The sequence below is a fragment of the Pleurodeles waltl genome, chromosome 1_1, assembly GCF_031143425.1.
Source record: "Pleurodeles waltl isolate 20211129_DDA chromosome 1_1, aPleWal1.hap1.20221129, whole genome shotgun sequence".
NCBI lineage: Eukaryota > Metazoa > Chordata > Amphibia > Caudata > Salamandridae > Pleurodeles > Pleurodeles waltl.
The window spans coordinates 520,192,649-520,214,296 of record NC_090436.1 but is presented as its reverse complement, the minus strand read 5'-3'; the positions used below and the strand labels follow the sequence as shown (position 1 = coordinate 520,214,296).

The 21,648-nt window shown below is 42.1% G+C and overlaps 1 long non-coding RNA gene across 1 annotated transcript in view; it reads left to right on the top strand.

Annotated features, from left to right (window-relative positions):
• The window catches only part of LOC138285424 (uncharacterized), a 142,431-nt gene that overhangs the window by 54,990 nt on the left and 65,793 nt on the right, over nucleotides 1-21,648 (top strand). The window contains exon 5 of the long non-coding RNA XR_011201591.1: nucleotides 10,766-10,841. This is a non-coding gene — a long non-coding RNA (uncharacterized lncRNA). The remainder of the gene's footprint in view (nucleotides 1-10,765; nucleotides 10,842-21,648) is intronic.

Sequence of the window (21,648 nt, the reverse complement as noted above, 5' to 3'; positions counted from 1 at the left end):
ACCAATTTGGGTGTTGAAAATGTATCTAGAGTCTCTAGATAGTTGCCCACCCTGCCAGGCTTCAGAATCGGAAATCTCACATATGATATGGACATGCACTGTTATGACCAATTTTGGATGCAAATTACAACAACACTACTAGAACTTACAAGCAGGCCAGTACCACTAGACATTGCAACTTGCCTATTGGGCCTGAGACTGTGCCTGAGGTAACAAAGACATGCTTTTAGTTTTTTAGATCTGGACTCATATAGGCTTAATGAGCCACAGCAGTGGCGTAGAAATCTCGGCAACATCCGAACATTAAAAGGTGGCTGGCTGATGTTCTCCATCAAATGCCTGTTACTTCTGACACCCACCAAGAAGAGAGCCCCCCATTTCTTGTGCTTCAAACCGGATGGTTTGCTGTTTGTGGGGTTGCTTTAGGTTGCTTGCCATCATCATCACTGAAGCAATGTGTGGGCATCATTTTCATTGTCCTCGTTGGAGATGTACGAAGCAAAGCAGGTAATCTCTGTACGTATGGAAACCACAGCCCACAATGCTGAGGAGCGTTGACACCTCAGCTTGCTCATGATCTGGAGTCGATGTACACTGGTTTCCTTTCACTCGGTTCTGTAGTCTATGTGTGCAGCAAGGCCTTGATAGCTCACTCCCACCTTGTGGGTCACCTGCCTGGGTTGAAGTGACATACTTATCCATCTAGCCCAATGCAATTTCTTGGCTGGTGAAAAAGAAACACTTCTGCTACTTCATTATTTTGAGTTTCTCTGTGAAAAGCAGGGTGTATTTGAGGCCCGTTCCTTTAAGTTTTCTTTTTCATTCCCGTGAAGGACACTGTGTGGTACTTCACTGCTAAGGTGTAAACGGGACTCTGTTATTGATCACTGAGTGCCTGGTTTCCATGGCTTCTTGCAGGATAGCATCACAGTCTTTGAAATTTAATAGCGTGGCCACTATGAGTCTAGGAAGTATGCCAGAAGGCAGCATATACACCGGGACCTGGTGTGCTTGCTCAGTAGAAACGAAAAGGAAAACAGACTCTTGGATGCCACTGTGGTGGTGATCCAGTTTTCCAGAAAGTTCACCATGGCACATTTTTTCAGACCCTTCAGGAATGCTTACTGCATGAATGTTGCCGCCTCTAGTGCAGCTCTCTGCATCCTCTGCTCTGCCTTCCAGAAAGCAAATGTAGTCAGTGAGGTCCTGCAAAACATTGCTGGAGGTCTGATATCTGCAGATGCAGCAACTACAGCAAGCTCTCTGTCTGAGTGACTCACTCTCTGAGGTTCTCTAGTCCTCTAGCAATAAGCCCAAGTAAATTCAATTCAAGTCAATTACTCTTTATTCAATCAGAATCATGATCATAAAAGAAGCATTAATAAACAACATAAAAAATGTTCATAAAAAGCAATATTAAAATTATATATGAAACAGGGCCACTGCAATGAGATAAAAACAGAAGTCATACTGTAAAATAACCATAGAGGTCCTCAGTCTTACTCCCCACTGGATGTAGACTGTGGTTACATGGCAAATCTGCGGGCTTCGTAATGACTGCAAATTGTTAAAAGCTGCTCTTGTAATTCATATATTAGCTTGCCTTAAGAAAGGTAACAGGTAAAGTCTTCTCAGTGGCATATAAAATTTACAATTTGCAGAGTACTTTTCACAGAGCAACTGTCGCAACGGCACACATGTAAATTCATAAAGTAAGAGCCCTGAGCTAGGAAGGCCATTGAGAAAGTGCACTGTGCTCAACATCAACCTAACCAACAAGAACCTGTTGTGCTGATTCCCTACCCACCTTAGGTATGGTTCAATGTCTTGGTTTGTTGGAATGTCTGCATAAGTCTTGAAGGATTGCTTGCTCGCCTCACCATGCAGTCTGCTATCCCAAACACTGAGCTAGGAATTTACTTTTCAGTGTGGAGGCAAAGCTTGGCTTGAGGCTTCCAGGAGTATTAAAGAAATCTTTGAGCCCCAGGCTGCAGCAGGTGCTGGGGATATACCTGATCCAGGGGATATCAAAACAGCGATCCAGCTGCTGACAATCAGTGAAGATGGGCCAGATTAAATAGGTCTTCTTTCTTGTCCAAATTCTGAACCTCAGGATTAGGTGTTGCATTTTTATGACGTCAGTAATATACTCCAGCCCACCTCTGAGTGGCAAATAAAGGAGCTTGTGCCTGTAGGAAGAGACAATAGCCTTTTATGAAAAGTTTTCTCCACAGACTTCATTCCTGCCTGCTCTTCAATGCCCCACACCCATGCCCCGTAGGAAGCAACCGCACACAGCGCCTGGCCCTGTAAATATCTACAAGTTTCTTAACTGGCTTCTGCCTTAATCTACTAGCAAAGGTGAACACAGCCTCCACCGCTTTTAAAAAGGTAGCCACTGTGCTATTTTCCAAAGGTTCCCATGTAAGTTGCTTGTCAAACAGAACGCCTAGGTAAGCAAACGTGGTGACAGTGCAGTCCTGGCTATTATGACTGTGTCATCAGCATAAATTAATGCTGGGACACTGTGATCCCCTTTGTGGGGGCAGTCTGCCCCAAGCCCCACCAGCTGCTCCTCCAGGCCATTTACATGTAAAGAAAACAGGAACTGAGCCATCACACAGCCCTGATGCACCCTCCTAGTGGGGGTATAGGCTGCTGTGATCTCTCCCCCAGGGCCATACCCCACACTAGCTGCAACCTTGCAGTACAGCTGTCTTAAAAAGTTGACGATATACTGCTCCACACCCATATCTGACCGAATGCTCCACAATTTGGCTCTGTTAAAAGAGTTGAAAGCGGAGCTTAAATCCACGAATGCAAGATACAGCTTGCCTGTTTTTTTGCTGCAGTGGTTGCCAATTAAAAGATACAAATTTAGGGCCTTTTCCACTGTCCCCAGACTGGACGAAAACCAAACTGGAGCTCCGACAACACTTTTCGTTCACCGGCCCATGTCTGTAGGTCCTCCAACAAAATTCTCCCCATGACTTTGGCATTGGAATTAATCAGCAAAATGGGGCAGTAGCAATGCGGGTCACCTTTGGAGCACTTTTAAAAAATTGGAACAATGGTTGCATGGGACCAGGCTTTGTGCAGGCCTGAAACTAGGGAGGCATTTAAGACATTTGTCAAAAGAGAAGCACACAATTCAACATTGGCCTTAAACAGCTCAGAAGGGATCCAATCACGGCCGGGAGCCCTCCCAGCAAGGCAGCTGCCTAGCGCTGCCATGACCTCGCTAAGTTCGATTACAAGGCCAGCAGGACATGCTGCCAAAGGCTGGGAAAATGCAACGTTATCCAGGGAAGGCAAAAACAAGCTACCCACAGCCCCCTCAGAGTGGAGAATGGGATCGGGATCCGCATACAGTTTAAAAAAATGGGTGACCCAGATATCTGGAGGAATCACTGTGTCAGCCCCCATGCTGTTGTTGTGACTAAAATAATTGCTGTTGACTGTCGCCCAGAAAGCCTTACAGTCACATAACTCACTGGCTTGAAGCAATGAAGAAAAGGCTTGCTCTCTAATACTGGCCTTCGTAGTTTTCAAAGCATTGATTTTTGCTTTTAGGGGCCCCCTAGTGGAGCTAACTGCCTCCAGGATCATGTCTACTTTATCCCCCTGTTCTTGATCTTTTGTGAGAAAGCCCTGTTTCCCCAGACAGTTTGGTCCAGCTTGATCCATTTCAAGCTGCTGTGAGGATACACCTGGGGTACAGATGGTGATTTTAATGCTCTGGGTTTTCCCAACAATGCGGGTCTATTTTTCTGATCAGTGGTTTCTCTGGGAGTCTGCAGGGCATGACACTAAGCCAGCAGTGGGTGTCAATTTAGGTCAGTATGTCTGTGCAGGTAAATCCATAGTAGTGCCCTGCGCTCATTACACTCTGTGTAATGACCAATGTAAACAACGGTAGCATGATCAACCAGTGAGTGGTGCTTCAGTGTTCCTACATGTAGCGTATAAATGAGGAGTGAGGGGGTCATAAACGTGCTACACTGTTATGGTACACAGTTCCTTGATGCAGTCCGCACATAGGCTGCAGGCGGACTCCATGTGGGTGGCATCAACACTACCCCCAGCAACATGCTTAACGCAGCCAATGTTCATGAGGTTCCATGACAGCCAGTTCATTCTTTATAAATCGTCACCTAGTCTCAGGCACTTCCTCAGCCGTTAAGGTCGCCTTACCATATGACCGTGCATCTACCACAGTCCAGCAGCTAAGGCCAGGTCCACAGGGCCCACCACACCATGCCCATCCATCCCAAACAGCCCACCCATGAGCTGTAAACACCACACTTCGATACAGGAACACTATATTGAAAAGCAAGACTATTGTGACCCTCAAACAGTTATCACAACTAGCAACACTCCTGCTTCAAGCTCACATTATACTACTTACCCTTCTCCTAAACAAAAGAACACTACCACTAACACCTTTTCTAAACTGCCAGCTCATAAATGCTCGATCACTCTAAAAAAACAAGCACCACATCTACGACCTGCTCACGGACACACAACCTGACTTACTATTCATAACTGAATCCTGGTTGGGACATGACATGGCCCCAGTGTGGCACAAAGCCGTTCCTCAAGGCTATCAAACCATCACACAAAACCGTATAGGCAAAAGAGGAGGTGGACTAGCTATTATATTCAAACAGGCATTGAACCTCAGTAAAACAGACAACATCTCCATACAAGGTTGTGAAGCCCTCCTTACCAGATGCCACCCTACCCCAACTTCCTCCTGTAACTTTATCCTCCTTTACAGACCTCCACCTAACAACTCCACATTCCCAGATGCTTTTCTAGACACAGTCTCAAACCTTATTACACTATACTCCAACCTATGCATTCTTGGGGATCTAAACATTTGGTTTGACAAACCCAATATGCCCCATCCAAAAGCTATCACCACTGGCCTAGTCGCATTGAACCTACATCAGATTGTACACAATCCCACACACATCGCTGAACACATCCTAGATGTCAGTTTTGCTAAGCCTGAACTAGTTACTATTCATAGCATCACGCCAATCACTTGGTCAGACCACCATTTGATAACTTTCCGACATACAACTCCACAAATCAACACACCCCATAACTACTTACATACATGCACCTATCGACCATGGAGCAAACTCAGTTTGGATGACTTAGAAACACAACTAACAGCCAACACAAATCTGAGTGGCTACAGGAAGCTTTTGATATCCTAATACCACTCAGAAAAACTAAACACGACCAAAGAAAACCAAAACCTTGGAGGAACACAGAACTTAAAAAGATAGAGCAACAAAACAGAAAGTTGCAGCGGACCTGGCTCAAAACAAACAGACAAGACAAACTGCAGCTAAACAAACATAACAGGATATACAAATCATCAATCAAAAAAGCTAAAAAAAAAAGGTACTACTCAGACAGAATTCATAATGCTCAATCTACAACCAAGGATTTTTATAAAATTCTCAGTGAATTTCGAAAACTTACTTGCATGGAAGGAATTTATCCCACTTCTCAAGATTTCACAAACAAATTGGCAACTCACTACACAACCAAGGCAGACACATTGGACTCCTATTTAAAACAGAAGAAAAACATCAGCACCAACCCCTTTCCTAAAATACCCTCTAAGAATAAACCAACCCAACCTCTACAGTCATTCAAACAAATATCCCAGGGTGAATTTATGGATTTGGTCAAAGCAAGCAGACCTTCCCGTTGCCCTTCTGACCCTTGCCCACCACAGATCTTCAAGAACATTCTTCTATCTACTTCTGCTGCCGCACCTGTAAGAAGAATCATCAACAACTCTTTAACTTCAGGAACTTTTCCTGTAGACCTAAAAAAAGGCACACATACGACCATTATTAAAGAAAACAAACCTAGACTCGCAAGACCCCAGCAACTACAGACCAATCACAAATGGACCTTTCCTGGGCAAATTGATAGAAAGAGCAGCATTTGCCCAGATGTCACAATTCATTGAAGACAATTCTATACTTTCAGACTTCCAAACTGGATTCCACCCAGGAAGAAGCACTGAATCGGCACTCATAGCAATCTGGGATGATCTTAAAAACACAGTCGACCTCAATGGAGTTGCTGCACTACTTCTCTTGGACCTCTCAGCTGCCTTTGATACGGTTGACCATGACACCCTAATTCAAAGACTCCACGAAGCCGGCATACAAGGGATTGCTCTCAATTGGATTACTTCCTATCTTCAAAAAAGATCTAATATCATCCACTCGCCCCCCCTTCTCGTCCGAATCCTACCTCACAAAAGCAGGGGTCCCCCAAGGATCAATCATCTCACCTTTGCTTTTCAACATCTACATGATATCTTTACCAGAACTGACCAATGATTTCCATCTCACATGCTACAACTATGCAGATGACACACAAATACTACTTAAATTAGAATGCCCCAAAAACATTGAAAACTCACAAATCTTCAGTTGCCTCAGAGCCATTGATCAGTGGATGACCTGGAGCCATCTCAAACTAAATACCTCCAAAACAGAAATACTCATATGCGGTGACTGGAAAAATGATGACCCTCTGTGCGTCTGGCCTGATGATCTCGGACCACCTCCTCAATTATCCAAGGAAGTTAAAAACCTAGGAATCACCATGGATTCCAAGTTAACTATGAATGCCCAAGTGGACAAATTAGCACAAACAAGCTTCATCACCTTTAAGACTTTACAATGCATCTTTCCCCACCTCGGATTTCCACACAAGGTGCAAGCTACTATCTCGCTTGTACTATCCAAACTGGATTATGCCAATGGCCTCTACCATGGATCATCTCTATCTATTATGAAAAAAACACTACGTTTCCAGAATTCTGCAGCCAGGCTACTATTACATGTAAAGCTGCAAGCCCACATCTCCCCTGCCTTGAGAGCACTACACTGGTTACCCGTTGACAGAAGATGCACTTTCAAGCTGCTTTGTATCACCCACAAAGCTATACATGGAACAGGACTGCTTTTTATCAGAAACAAAATAACCAAATACATCCAACAAAGAAACCTCCGCTCAAGATTGCCACTCCACCTTAGAACACCACCATACAGGAAAAAGACCATAGATGGTACATCCTTCTCCGTTCAAGCAGCCAAACTATGGAATTCATTACCCTCAACTATAAGAGCCACAGATAACTTTCTTGTCTTCAGAAAACTACTCAAGAATTGGCTCTTTCCTTCATAACCACCATATTCAAGCAACTATGGACTGCATATGCCTATGTTGATAGATATTTTTTTCAGATTATGTGTATATTTCTAGTCATGTATAGTTCTTTAGAAAGTATGTATCGCTACTATGTCATAACAATAAAATACACACACACACTCTTTAAACCTGTTTGACCAAGTATATTTTACCCATGGTTCTATTTATGTATTGTATGTGCATATGTGTGTGTATTCATGTGTGTTTGTATGTGTGTATGTATATGTGTGTGTGTATATATATATATATATATATGTGTGTATATGTTGTTTCTGTGCTTGGTATGTTCGTGGGTCATTGCATGGCTCCTGGGTGGGTTGTTATACTAGATATCTATGAATTCCTGCTCTCATCTTATCACACTTATCTACCCATCATCATATGCCATGTCGCTATCAAACTATCCTCCATTCTCACTCTGACTCATCCCAAATCCTTTCTACTACTTTCATCTCCTAAATAACTCTGCCTAAGCTCTTCCCTCCGCTTCCACATCTAACTCACCAAACCTCACTCTACTACCTTGACCTCCCACACAACCCTACTAAATTCGCCCTCATTTATCTCACCCTGCTACTGTGCTCTCCCTAACCCTTCCACATACTCTTCCCTCCTCCATCCCCCTTTACTCATCCCAAGCCTTTGGGTTGAGTAAATGAAGGATGTACTCCCAATTAACACTTCTGGATTTCTTTCCTCCTCCACCCCTCCATTATTCCAGTCAATCAAACTAACAAACTCTCATATCCGCGGCTCAAATTAACTCATAATAATACTAAAACTGTACTAATATTTCCCGATACTAATCCATCACTAATTCTTGTTGGGTTCCAGAGTAGCGTGCTACTCACCGAAAAGCGCTTTAATGCCTTGTCAGGGGTAGTAAGCGCTATATAAATACGATTACAATACAATACAATACAATGTGCAGGCCACCGGTACCTCACACCTACATAAGCACATTGTCGTTTCTTGGGTCCTGTATTCAAGCAGATTTGGGGGAATCAGTGCTGCTGTCAGGAAGAGCTCGCTCAAGTTGCAGTTGACATTTTGTCCAGTTGGCTGTGCCACCCCACCACCACTGCTACAACTTATAATACATTTATGGGATGGCATGCAAGATGACTTTGGACATCAGGACTGCCATCCGTTCTGGATAATGATAACACAGGTTTATCAATACTCTTATGGAGGAATACAACTATGAAATAGGTTTTCACCCCCTGACAGAATGCTGGACATTTTTAAGGCCTTGAAAAAGAAACTTGGCATACTACTATCCTATAAAAGACACGTGTTGGGTAAAATCTCAACCTTCCATAAACTGACAATACTAATAAAGCTTATGTCAAAGAGTTTGTGGTTGGGTACAAACATTAGAATCAAGGTAAGAGAGTTCTTGACCTCGGCATGTTAATGAGCCAATAGTTGTAGCACCACAATCGATATTGTTTTGTGAGCACTTCCGTCTTACCCCCAGCTTAGGTGTGATTAAGTCATACATTTAATTCATGCTTAGCCCACTGTTTTTTCTGTGAGTGAGCCTGTGTTTATCCTGGAAATTCAGGAGTAATGCATGCCCAAGGCAGCAGTAAAACTCATCTACTCACTGAAAAGTCTATAAATTAGATGAGCGATATCTAGGGGCATATTTATACTCCGTTTGCGCCGGAATTGCGTCGTTTTTTTTGACGCAATTTCGACGCAAAACTAACTCCATATTTATACTTTGGCGTTAGACGCGTCTAGCGCCAAAGTCCATGGAGTTTGCGTAATTTTTTAGCGTGGCCTCCTACTTTGCGTTAATGAGATGCAAGGTAGGCGTTCACGTCTAAAAAATCGACTCCGAGGCATGTGCGTCGGATTTATACTCCCGGGCAAAATTCACGCCCGGGAGTGGGCGGGTCAAAAAAAATGACGTACGGCCGCTTTTGCGCCGTTTTTTAGCGCCTGCAAAAGGCAGGCGTTAAGGGACCTGTGGGCTCTGAAGGAGCCCAGAGGTGCCCTCCCATGCCCCCAGGGACACCCCCTGTCACCCTTGCCCACCCCAGGAGGACACCCAAGGCTGGAGGGACCCATCCCAGGGACATTAAGGTAAGTTCAGGTAAGTGTTTTTTTTTTTTTTTTTTGGGGCATAGGGGAGCCTGATTTGTGCCCCCCTACATGCCACTATGCCCAATGACCATGCCCAGGGGACAGAAGTCCCCTGGGCATGGCCATTGGGCAAGGGGGCATGACTCCTGTCTTTGCTAAGACAGGAGTCATTTCTATGGGGGTTGGGAGTGAAAAACAATGGCGCAAATCGGGTTGAGGCGAAAAAATTGCCTCAACCTGACTTGCCCCATTTCTTGACGCCCAAGCCCCATATCCCCCTACGCCGGCGCTGCCTGGTGTATGTCGTTTTTTTCCACGCACACCAGGCAGCGCCGGCGGCTAACGTCATTGATTAAATACGGCGCCCGCATGGTGCTTCAGAATGGCGTTAGCCGGCGCTAATTTTTTTGACGCAAAACTGCGTTAGTGCAGTTTTGCGTCAAAAAGTATAAATATGGGCCCTAGCTTGGTGCCATTATTATGCGTCAAACTATAAGAAGGACGAGGGAAAATGCACCTTTTTCAATACGCTCGAAAAGGTTGGCACTAGCCTATGTAATTAAAATATTCTTGTAGACACCACTCTAGAATATTGGACGCAGGGCCAATTACACAAGTCAATTTGCTCATATTAGTTATGGCCACACCCTAGCCTGCGTGATATATAAATGTGCGATTTTACATAGGGAGGGAAAGTTACATTTTTATGCGAAATAATCAATTTTTGCGGATTCAGCTGCAACAATTCATTATTCAGCGATCAGGTCACAAGCTGAACCATCCATATTCATTCATAATATGCTCTTTGAATAAATATGTATGGTTTAATACGTTCTTCTGCAAGCCAGACAACGACTTGTAATGCAAATGGCAGTAAAAGTCAAATAATGAAATAAGAACACTAGAAAATCCCTGGGTTTTAGTATAGTCCATTATTCATCCAATTCCTGGCAGACTTTACGATTACAAATCACTTGATTGACTAACTAGACAGCCTGGAAGTGAATTATGAATCAGGCTCATTTTTCTGGCTGAGGGTTGGTACTTATTTGAACTTTCCTGCTCTGTGATAGGGTGGCTGGAGGAAGCAGGGATAATAGATACAATTAAATATTTGTTTCTGAATAAAAAGCCAATTTAGAAAGATTGAGTGAAATTAGAGTAACTCAATATGTGTATGACATACATACTTGATCGCGTAATTTACACATTTTTTACTAATTCACATGTTCATATGGTTAAATTACACATACTGTAAAATTCCTGTGCAAATATATGTGATTTTGAAAAAGCCAATGGTGTTTTGGCCAGAGGTCTTGCTGCAGCATACAGAGCTTGTACGCACCTCAGGAGAAAAGCGGAAAAGTAAATTATTTAGTTTCTGTTTAAAAGTGACACCTTTTTTCACTGCCAACAGCTCCCAAACCTTCGGCACCAGATGCTCAGACTAACGCTCTCCCCTGCCACTTGCCGAATGCGTTCCAAGCAATAAGGTAAACTAATGCACAATTACTTTATTTCCTTATTTACAAACATTGCAATGAGAAATGATTATACACACAAACTTTCCTCCATGTTATTTGTTTTTGCAAGGTCATAAGCCTGACCAGTAAATGTGAATCTGGTTGTAAAACTAATCACGCAATCCAAACCCACCTAATATAAGAAACGCGCCCAGTCAGGAATACACACAATTAATTGCATTTAAAGTTAAGTCTATCATTATTAGGGGATGTGCCTAGCTAGCTGCTCTCTCTCTATAATTTTAATGTCTATGGTTTATTGTTGTTGCTGTTACATAATTGTGAAGAGGGCTAACCGACATATAACACTTTATAAGACTCCCTGTAAATGAATAAATACATAGATAACTAAATAGATAAATAAATAAAGGGCTCTACGTTCGTTTTCTTATATTGACTGAGATGAAGTTCCTGGCCCTGCACCACTTTGATCAGAAATGCTTTATCGCCAGGGAACAAAGGGGCAAATCGTGTCCTTATCTTCTTTGAATCACCACATGTGCTGCATGATACCCTCCCTTTTGGGTGTAGGTAATCATTTACTTTACATTACCTGTTCTTGCCACTCCTTGACACACCAACGGGAAGACTTACCTTTTCATAATATAAATGTGGACAAGTCACTCGTCTGCAGGCACAAATAGGCACAAATAGCTCACACTTGTAACTTGGAATCTGTTTTCTGTTATGAATCAGGTGCCTTATCCTCATGATATTACTTTATAAAGCAAGTTCTCTTTTTTGTCAGCTGTACCAACCCTCAAACAAAGAAATGGGATCCATAACGTCACATTATGCTATGCTATTCTTGACTGCTCCTCTGGGCATATAGGTGGAGCTAATCTGTTTTTTTGTTTTTTTTGGAGGGTGAAAGAGTTTTCACACTAGTATGATATAATATGAAAATCTTAGCATCACATGATATACATATAGGGCCTCATTACGAGTTTGGCAGAGGGGATTACTCCATCCCAAATCAGACGGATATTCTGTCTTCCGTATTACAAGTCCAACTGTATGTAATGGAACTTGTAAAATGGATATCCGTCACGTTTAGGACATAGTAATCCACTCCTTCAAACTCGTAATAAGGCCCATATTGTGGTAGCACTCAAGCAGAGTAGCACAGAATTTTTCGCCTTTGTGTGTCTTCAGTTAGGATACCTTCAATAACGCCCTATAGCATTGAGGTAGATCTATTTCTTGCATCTTTTCACTCATTTTTCTATCTCTATGTAGCAGTATAATGTTGATCAATGTTCAAAGAGGTAATCTCCTTTCATTTAAACCATACAGTTAATCCTCTCACATCATGACATTTCGCTTTCATTAACATTTTTCAGAGAAGCCTGGCCTTACAAGGGAGTGTAGACTTTGAACACTGCAGAATATGTGAAATAATAAAATACCTGTTCCAACAAGAGAACAACCAACCTATCAGTGCAGACTACTGTCTCCAATAGTCACACATTCAAAGAATAAACACAGACAAAGCAGCACAGAACCTTTCAGAGGCGTGCACACCCAGCAAGGTTGTCTTCAGTGAAGCCCCATAATATCTTTGTACAGGTAGCCCTTGAATCTTTCATTTCACTTTTCCATCTTCATTTAGCAGTGAGATACTGATTATAATGTCTGTTCTTGTCCCAATCACAAGGTCTTTTAAAGACGTACTACCTCATGGACAATATTGAGAATCACACATTCACGCTCACTCATGCAGAGTAGGGGGATGACCGAATGAGGACCTGAGCCAATATATGTAATATACTGATGTAGTCAGAGCCAGTAGAAATCTATAGTACCTCATTCCAAACAACAATGAGCTCAGGTCCAGGATTTATGAAAAAAAATTAAAGAATTAGCAATCTCTATAGTAAGTGCAAGGGCATCATATAATGTGTAGTCGGTGCTTGCTACCTTTACACATTTTAGCAATATTAGAACATTGGAACGTTGGCAGCTCCATTGAAAACAATGGAGTGCTGTGGGCTTTTACTGGCTGGTAAAAGCCCGCAGCGCCAACATTCCCATGTTCGCTTTGTTCATAGCAACAGCTGTGAACTAACCCTCACGGAGCCCAAGGGGATTTCAATCCCCTCAGGCTCCGTGAGGAATTTGTTTTATTTAACAGAACATTCGGCCCTGAGTGGCAGAATGTTCTAATAGCCTTAGAACCCGCCGTAGCGGGCTCAACCATCTATTAAAGGCCCTCTCCCTTGTTAAAGGCCCTTTAACGGCGGGAGCGGGCCTTTAATAGCCGGTAGAGTCCGCTACAGCGGGTTCTAAGGCTATAGTAAGTTTGAATATTATGTTGATATATCTCCATAACCTAGCAATCTGAAATCTCTTCCAACTCCATGATAATAATTAATTATCATTTAGTCTGTCCAACAACTCTAATCAAAGGTGGCAAACCTGGCATAATCGTATCCTTAAGCTCCCACCTAAGCTTATCTTAGCCCGCTGGTTTGCAATGTGTTCCACCCAATTCCTGCATGCTCTGCAAAGTGGCTTTTGGTATCAATGCAGTGGGGGAGTGAACAAATTCAGCACATCAACCCTATCTTACTAATATGAAAAATTGTCTGTTTTTTACTTTTCATCCACAAGGCCTTTTATCCATTGTTTGAATGCTCGAGTGTGTTGGGAATGTCAGACATTAGCTGAAACTATGGATGTCCCTACACACAGCTTTAAGTTGCTGTTGGATAATTTACCCTTGTTATCAAGGTTGGCTAGAACCTTCGTTTGTACTTTACGAAAGTTAGGGAATAACTAGCTCCGTACTTATACAGACAGTTAAATGGAGTTTCAGTAAAGTCACAGAGCTGCTTTACACGTGTACACAGTTAAATTATTTTAAGATCTCCTGGGTAGCTCTACCTTCTGCAATGAATGCAAACGTGGTTATTGAGCTAGTAACTGGTTTGTTCCCTATACTATCTCACCAGCATCTCATAGACCCCAGGAACTTTAATTGACAACCAAGTGCTCTCCAAATAAATTACAAAAAAAAAACATGAGTGATATAAATGCATAGAGGCACCATTTGAAATGTGATGCTCTAATAAGGTATTAGAACAAATTTAATTAAATCGGGCTCATGCATGTGTGAAAGCAATGATCCAAATTCCCATTCATTATATTCACCACGCCTTCACAATGAATATTTGGTAATCACATTTGTTTAGAAAGTTGGTACTTCGGAGGAAGGATGCATAATCTATTACTCATCTACAGAATCATGGGAGCCAATAAACAAAGGCATTTACGAGTATGGGAAGTAGTACTACAAGAGTACTCTTTTATATACTCCTACATGCCCTTGTGAATTGGCCCTGTGATGTCCAGCTCCCTATTACTAAAATAACAAAGAGGATGTACTCTTATCTAATGTTGTTAATTTTTAATGAATATTCTATAAATATTTCCATTATATTTCTATTTTGGATATTTTCCGGGCAATTCACAAAATCATATTAGATCATGAAAAAGACCTGATACTACTTTATGTACAACAAAATGTGTTTGTTAAAAGGCCCTCTGTTTTAAATACACCATGGGATAGTTGTTTGTTTCAAGTAAGTAGACCACTGAAGCAGAAGGTGGATATATTTTCAAATAGTGCTTGTTCTTTCATGTAGTGTAAAGGACATGTTATATCATGCAGGCAGATCCTGTGCAGAGGGCAAGGTAATTGATGGCTCTGGAAGTGGATGGGCGAAGATAATATTTCCAGTGATTATGCAATGAAATGCCCATTGACAAGTTAAACCATCCACCTTAACAATGTTCAAATAGAAACATGGTATGACAAATTAATAAGTCGACCCAGGAGTTCCAAATTTTACATTACTAAGTCTTTGGCCTGCCTCTCTCTTTATATTGCTTTGCGAGGGTGCATTGGGTCAGTACCTACTCCCTCATGTCTTTGAACCAGGTTTTGGTATGTGGGCCAGTGCTTAATTTGAGCGGCTGGTTTCTGGGGTGGGGCACCAGCACTTATTTTTGAGGGCCAGCACTTATTTTTCTGCCTCAAGCATTTACTGCAAGCAAAAGACACATACGGGAAAGACAGAGGAAGAGAAAAATGAAAAAGATTCACAAAGGGAGAAAGCTGCAATAGTGAGCTTAAGTGGCAGGGATTTGTTGTAAATGGATTAAAGAGGCCAGAGATGGCTTCAGGATTACACCACCTCAGTATGCAGTGCTCACACATTTAATTGCAGCAGGCATGTGTTTCAGAGGAGAGTTTTGGGCACCAGCACATTTTTATGTACAAATTAAGCACTGAAGTGGACCCTGTGATTTTAACGAGTGATTTTTTTTTGCTGGCAGTCCTCTGCTTTAATGGGATGTCTGCCCTTTGTTCAGCGGACATGTTGGCCCCACTAGTCACTTTCCCCTTACACTAATTTTAGTACTATGACCAGTGTTTGTGTCACTTCAGGAGCATCTGGGAAACTAATCATTTGTCTCTAGCTGTCTTTGACTCTTCTTCATTGGTTATGAACTTGCCATTGTGGTGTAGATCACCAACTGTCTTGTGCTCTGAGATTTCCATGTTCTTAATATTTTTATATTTAATACCTAATATTTTTAAATCGAGGCAGGCACCACAGCTGCATGTCAGGTGTGGTAGGTAGCCTTCTAAAAAACATTGTTACTACCACTCTCATGTCTTACCCACCTGTTTCACTATGTAAGATGAGAAGCGTACTCCATCCCATCATGAATAACTCCTACACAGTGTCTGTGCATGCAGCCTCTATGGTTCCACTTCTTCACATCTCACTGTGTGTTGCAGCTACATGGCCATTTAATACAATGTCAGGGCTGATTTCCTAGTCCTAGGTCACTTTCAGTATGGTGAATTTCACCCTGCACAGTTTTACTGCAGAGACCCAGGAACCCAGCAACTGTTGTAATACCTTAAATACTATCCTGGGGCGTGTGCATACATTGCGGCAGAAATCCCATTTTTGTTCATGATTCTAAGCCTGCTGTAGAAAGGGGCAGTGTATTCCAGATTTGTCCAGATTTTTTAATTCACTTTAATATCCTTACCATACTGTAATCTTATTGTTTCAGCTCAGTGTGTGCCAGTTGTATTCCCAGGTATCTGAAGCTTTGTGTTTCCTAGTGAATCCTTAGCGCTAGGTATTTTCACCAGTTTAATGCTACCAATCCTCAGCAGGAATAGTTTTGAATTATCCCAATGGATGTCTAACCCAGGTATTTATCTGAAACTCTGTAGGTCCTGTAGCTGCATTTACTTCTAGATTTCTTAGGAATGTCAATGTATCGTCTGTGTCCATGTGGAGGATTTATATGGTAGAAGTCATCATAATGCCCCATTTTTGCCCCCACATGACTTCCCAAAGTCGACAGGGAACACGCAGTTAAGGTGACAGGGGACCCCACCCACCGTCTACCCAACACCACCACTCAGTCCACTTTCACACATACCATTGGTTCTGTCTATAACAGTTTCATACATCCTACAAAATATGGCCTGAACCCCATGCCCTCCTGCACCTGCAGCATATAAGACAATCAAACTGTATTGAAGGCCTTTCCAGTAGTTAACACTACCAGTTTTTAGTATTCCTCTACTGAGGCTTTCAAAACCTGCAATGTAAGGCATTGCAGGTTTTGCGTAATGCATCTCTGGAGTACAAGTGCACGTAGGTTTGGATTTACAGTGATCCTACTACAGTAGTCTGTTAGAGCTTTACTAAGTATCTATAAGCATGATTTAGAACTTGAAGGAAGGGTTACTCCGTCACAACTGTGACGGATATCGCGTCTGCAGAAATCTAAATTTCATAGGATATAAGGGATTTAGAATTCGGTGGACACGATATCTGCCACTGTTATGACAGAGTAACCCGTCCGACAAGTTCTAAATCAGGACCTTAATGTCCAGGTTATCTTGGACAATGTCTGGTAGGATCAATATTTGCTGGGGCTGCTTTTGTATCATGTGACAATTGCTTTCCACATTGATGGTGGCAGCATTTTGATATTTTGTACTTCAATGAAGATCTTTAAAAGTTTATCTATTTTTGTCTCCAGAACACCTGTTAGAGGTCTGCAGCCACACCATCGCTGACTCGCTGCCTGGGGATTTTCCCTTCTTCAGGTCCTCTGTTGCTACCAGTAGTTCATCTTTATTTATGGGTGCTTCTGACAACTTGTATTATTCAGCCACAGGTCCATGCAGTCGAATGTCTTTTCCCTTATCTTTTATTGGTCCTGTGGTGCTATTCACTGTAGTATGTAGATCTGTTCACTACTCCTTCCTCTGAACCCCATAACTATTATGTGTGGTTGCTTCCTTTATAGAAGCCATCCTAGGAGCCTGCCTGTTTTATCCTTATCTCTGTACTGCCTCTGTCTGTACTCTGGTCTGGTACATTTAACCAACAAATCCTAGATGTCTCATTGCTTTCTTTTTCCGGTAGCCTACTTGCCTTTTCTCAGGAGTGGTTGCCACTTTTTGTTGTTGTTGTGCCAGATATTGCTCTAGTGAAGTAAGCTCTTGTATCACCTGTAACTTATTTCCACACATCTTCGCCATGTATTCTCCTTTTGCCTTCCACTCATTTGTGTGAGTTGCTGTTGTGCCCCACGTAGCTTCAAAATATTAATTAATAACATCCCTGAGGCTAGCTTAGAATGAATGATCTTGCATTGCATTCAGACTTCAGACAGGAGGGGTTTATAAGAAACACTGAAATGGTTTGTCAAGGCCGCATGGACATAAAAGGTACTAAAAAAGAGAAAATGTACTTGTGTAATATTAATCAGACTATAGAGTAGATTTCCAACTTTTTTGCTGTTTACAAAGAATTCTAAGCGTATTCACTGGATTCTGCATTAGTTATAGATTTTGGGGGTTTAGGGAGGAAGAGCTCCCAACCATGTTGCTGAGATGGCTAGAAAGAGAGCGTGAGAAAGCCCCACATAAACAGGATAGGCAATAAGTACACACAAAATTACAACAGGGCAAGAGATTAGTTCTAAAACATTCAAGCTGGAACCCCACTAGGGGTGTGTACAGATGGTCTCAGGATTTACCAGAATAACCACCACGTCCTTCTGAGCAAGTTACTAACATACTGACTCATGGAAAGGGGCCTAAAGAGGGCAAACAAAGAATCAGCCCTCCTGAGGCAATAACACATATGAATTCAGCAGGAACGGAATAGTGATTTTATTTGAGCCCATCAGTCTGTACACTGTTAATATATAGTATTTTTTAAGAGAACACAAATGATGAAAGCACAGTTGGTCTGCTGGATAAATCAAAGGCCGCCCTCTGAGCAAAAGGAATGATATTGGGATACATGTGTTTATGAAAGAGAACAATAAATTTATGTATGAGGAACCATGACAAGAACAAGATGACTACTATTGGGTTTAGAGAAGAACATAGCAGGACTACAGGGGACATAGATATCAAGGAAACTATAGAGTGAAATAGATTTTGCATACTGGACTGATCCGGACACCACAGACTGAAATGCCCTGAATCCTCCAGACTGGATTGTCCAGCATGCTATTGACTGGAATGCTTGAGTGCTACAGACTGGAATACTGTGCTCAGGGTGCCACAGAATGGACCTCCCCCCCTCCATTCTTCAGAGTAGAATGCTCAGAATACCATGCACTGGAATGGTCAGGGCACTATGGACTTGAATGCTGAAGATGATGCAGATTAGAATGCTTATGACACACAGACTACGATGCGGAGGCCACTACAGACTGGAAAGGGCACTAGTTGCAAGGCTAAACCATGCCGTAAGAAAGAAAGCTGGAACAAGTCAATGTGCAAATGACATCTTAAAGAGGATTTCAGATATGATCTTTGATTTGCACTTGTTTCTTCCTCACTCAGTTCTGTTCTTTCTGTTGTTTCTGCTTCCTCATTTTCACTCAGCAGGACATCAGGAAGCTATTCAGTTTCATACAGTGTAGACCATATGTCTCCTTTCACAGTTTTTCTAGACAGTGATGGCAAAACTGAGCTTACGATTTGTCTTGATTTAGCAGGAATTTGACAAGCACTTCTTTGACTTTGACTTGCATCACCTGCACCATTAGCCACTTCAGGAGGAGTCAAATCTGCATGACTTATTCACCTCAACTACATTTTCGGCTTCTTGAGGGAATGAGATCTGCTTTATCTCTTTTTCCCAGTCATCTGGTTCCGTGAGAATCCTCCTTAGACTTGACTCCCCTGCTACATCTGCTTCTATTTCTGCTGTTAGAGGAATATCAGGATTGACCTCTTTTTCATCTCTCAGAGGTGTACCTGGATTTTCAACAGTTTGCACTGTCTTTACTTTTGCAGTCTATTGCTCTGTCTTTGTCACTTGTTCTTCTTGAGACTCTACAACTTCTGCTGGTGCTCTCAGCAACACTGGATCTTCTTTCAGAGGATATGTCACTTTACGAGTATGACTCACATGGACCCAGCTCCGAACTCCAGCACACTTCACAGCAGTAATCATCACCAGAATAATCTGGTAGAGTCCTTTCCACCTAAGCGCCAAGCAGGACTTCCCCACATGCTTCTTGATCATCACCCAATCTCCAGCCTGAAGACTGTGACACTGATCTTGGGATCGTGGCATGGCTGTTGCTTCCATCTGGTGAGAAAAATAGCGGCCCACATCAGCTAGACCCTTGTAGTAATCTAGCACCAAATCATCTGTTATGTTTACAAGTACATTTGCAGGAAAAGCTGGCAATCTCATTGTTCTGCCCATAAGAATCTAGTGGTGAGAGAGGCCAGTCTTTTTGTCAGGTGTACTTCTCATGCTCATTAGAACTAATGGTAAAGCATCTGGCCATTTCAGATTTGTGGATGCACACGTTTTTGCCAATTGAGCTTTCAAAGTTCCATTCATTTGTTCTACTAATCCAGAAGCTTCAGGCGGTAGCTACAATGCAGCTTCTGCTCAATGTTTAAGGCTGAACATAGTAATTTAATCACCTCGTTATTGAAGTGACTTCCTCTGTCTGATTCTAAAGAGGCCAGGAACCCAAAACGTGGGATCAACTCTCTAAGTAACAGCTTTGCTACTGTGAAGTTATCATTTCTATGGGTGAGGTAGGCTTCAATCCAGTGACTAAATATACAGACAATTACCAGCACGTATCTTAAACCACCTCACACAGGAATCTCAATGAAATCCATCTGCTTTCTGTTAAATGGACCACCTGCTCTTATAATGTGACCCAATTGACGACAATTATTTTTCCCACGTTCATTTGTTGACATGAAATGCATCTGTGACAAATTGCTTCATCAACTTTTCTAAATTTTGGATTAAACCAGGATTGCTTAAATGTTCAAATCATTGCAGCTCTGCCACTGTGTTTGACCATGATAGTATCTTGCCATTTGTGTCAGTAGACAGTTTGGCAAAACCACCTGCCCTTCATTTGAAACCCAGATCTCATCTATTTCTCTTTGAATGCAATCCAATTTTATCCAACTTTACTTTTCATCTTCTGGAGTCTCTTTATCGCGTCTCAAGTGTCCATTACTGTCAACATGTACTTTGACGTGTCTCATTAGTGTTCATCGTACCAACATTTTTCCATTCTTCATTAAAAGTCACACAATTTATTGAACATAAGCGAGCGACCTGATCTGCATAAGAATTTCCCATGGAGATGAAATCGTTCGATCTCTGGTGAGCACTATGCTTGAGTACCGCAATTGTTTCAGGCAATTGTAGGGCTTGTAACAAATCATGAATTTTATCACCATTTCTAACTGGTTAGCCAGAAGAGGTCATGAAAGCTCTCTGGAACCATAACCCCCCAAAGTTGTGTACAACACCAAATCCATACTGCCTGCCTGTAAAAATGTTAAGCTGTGCAGAAATACAGCATGCTCTAGTAAGAGCCACCAATTCAGCCACTTGTGCAGAAAATACTCCTTGAAGCTTCGAGCATGTCAGAGATAGTGCACACAGCATAACCAGATCGCAAAGTTCCAGCATAGTCTCTTAAACAGGAAACATCAACAAAAATTATTTGATAATTTTTCTCTAACAGAGTATCCCGAAATCAGGTCTGGGTATGGTGCTCAGTTCAGTAATGTCTAGGCAGTCATGTTCAACTTCATTAACATTTTCATGTTCAACATTGTCTACAGGTAGCATGGTTGCTGGATTAAGCACAGTGCAACACTTAAGGGACACATTCGGTGAACCTAAAATTAACAACACATATTTACTTAGTCGGGCATTTGTTAAATACTGAGTTTTGATCCTGGTAAGCAAGACCTCAACTGAGTGAGGGACCAGGACAGTTAAAGAATGTCCCATCACAATGCTCTCACACTGAGTGAGACTCAAACCAACCACAGTCACATTTTTTAAGCAGCCGGGCAAAACTGTGGTGACAGGATCCAGTGTAGCTGAAAAATATTCTACATGGCGATTTACACCACCATGTACCTGTGTAAGGACAGAGAGTGCACAGCAAACACATTTATGTAAAAACAATAAAAATGGCTTTGCGTAATCAGGCATTCCCAGAGCTGGTGCTCTGTACAGACTCTCTCTCAGTTCAGTAAACACTTTCATACAGGCTTCATTGAAGGGCACAGTATCAGCAATGTCTTTGTGGGCCAATCTCTGTAATGGCTTGAAAATGACAGAACAATTGGGAATCCATTAGCAACAGTAACTCACCATTCCCAAAAACATCCTGACGTCTCTTTGAGTAACAGGAGGGTTCATTTGTAAAA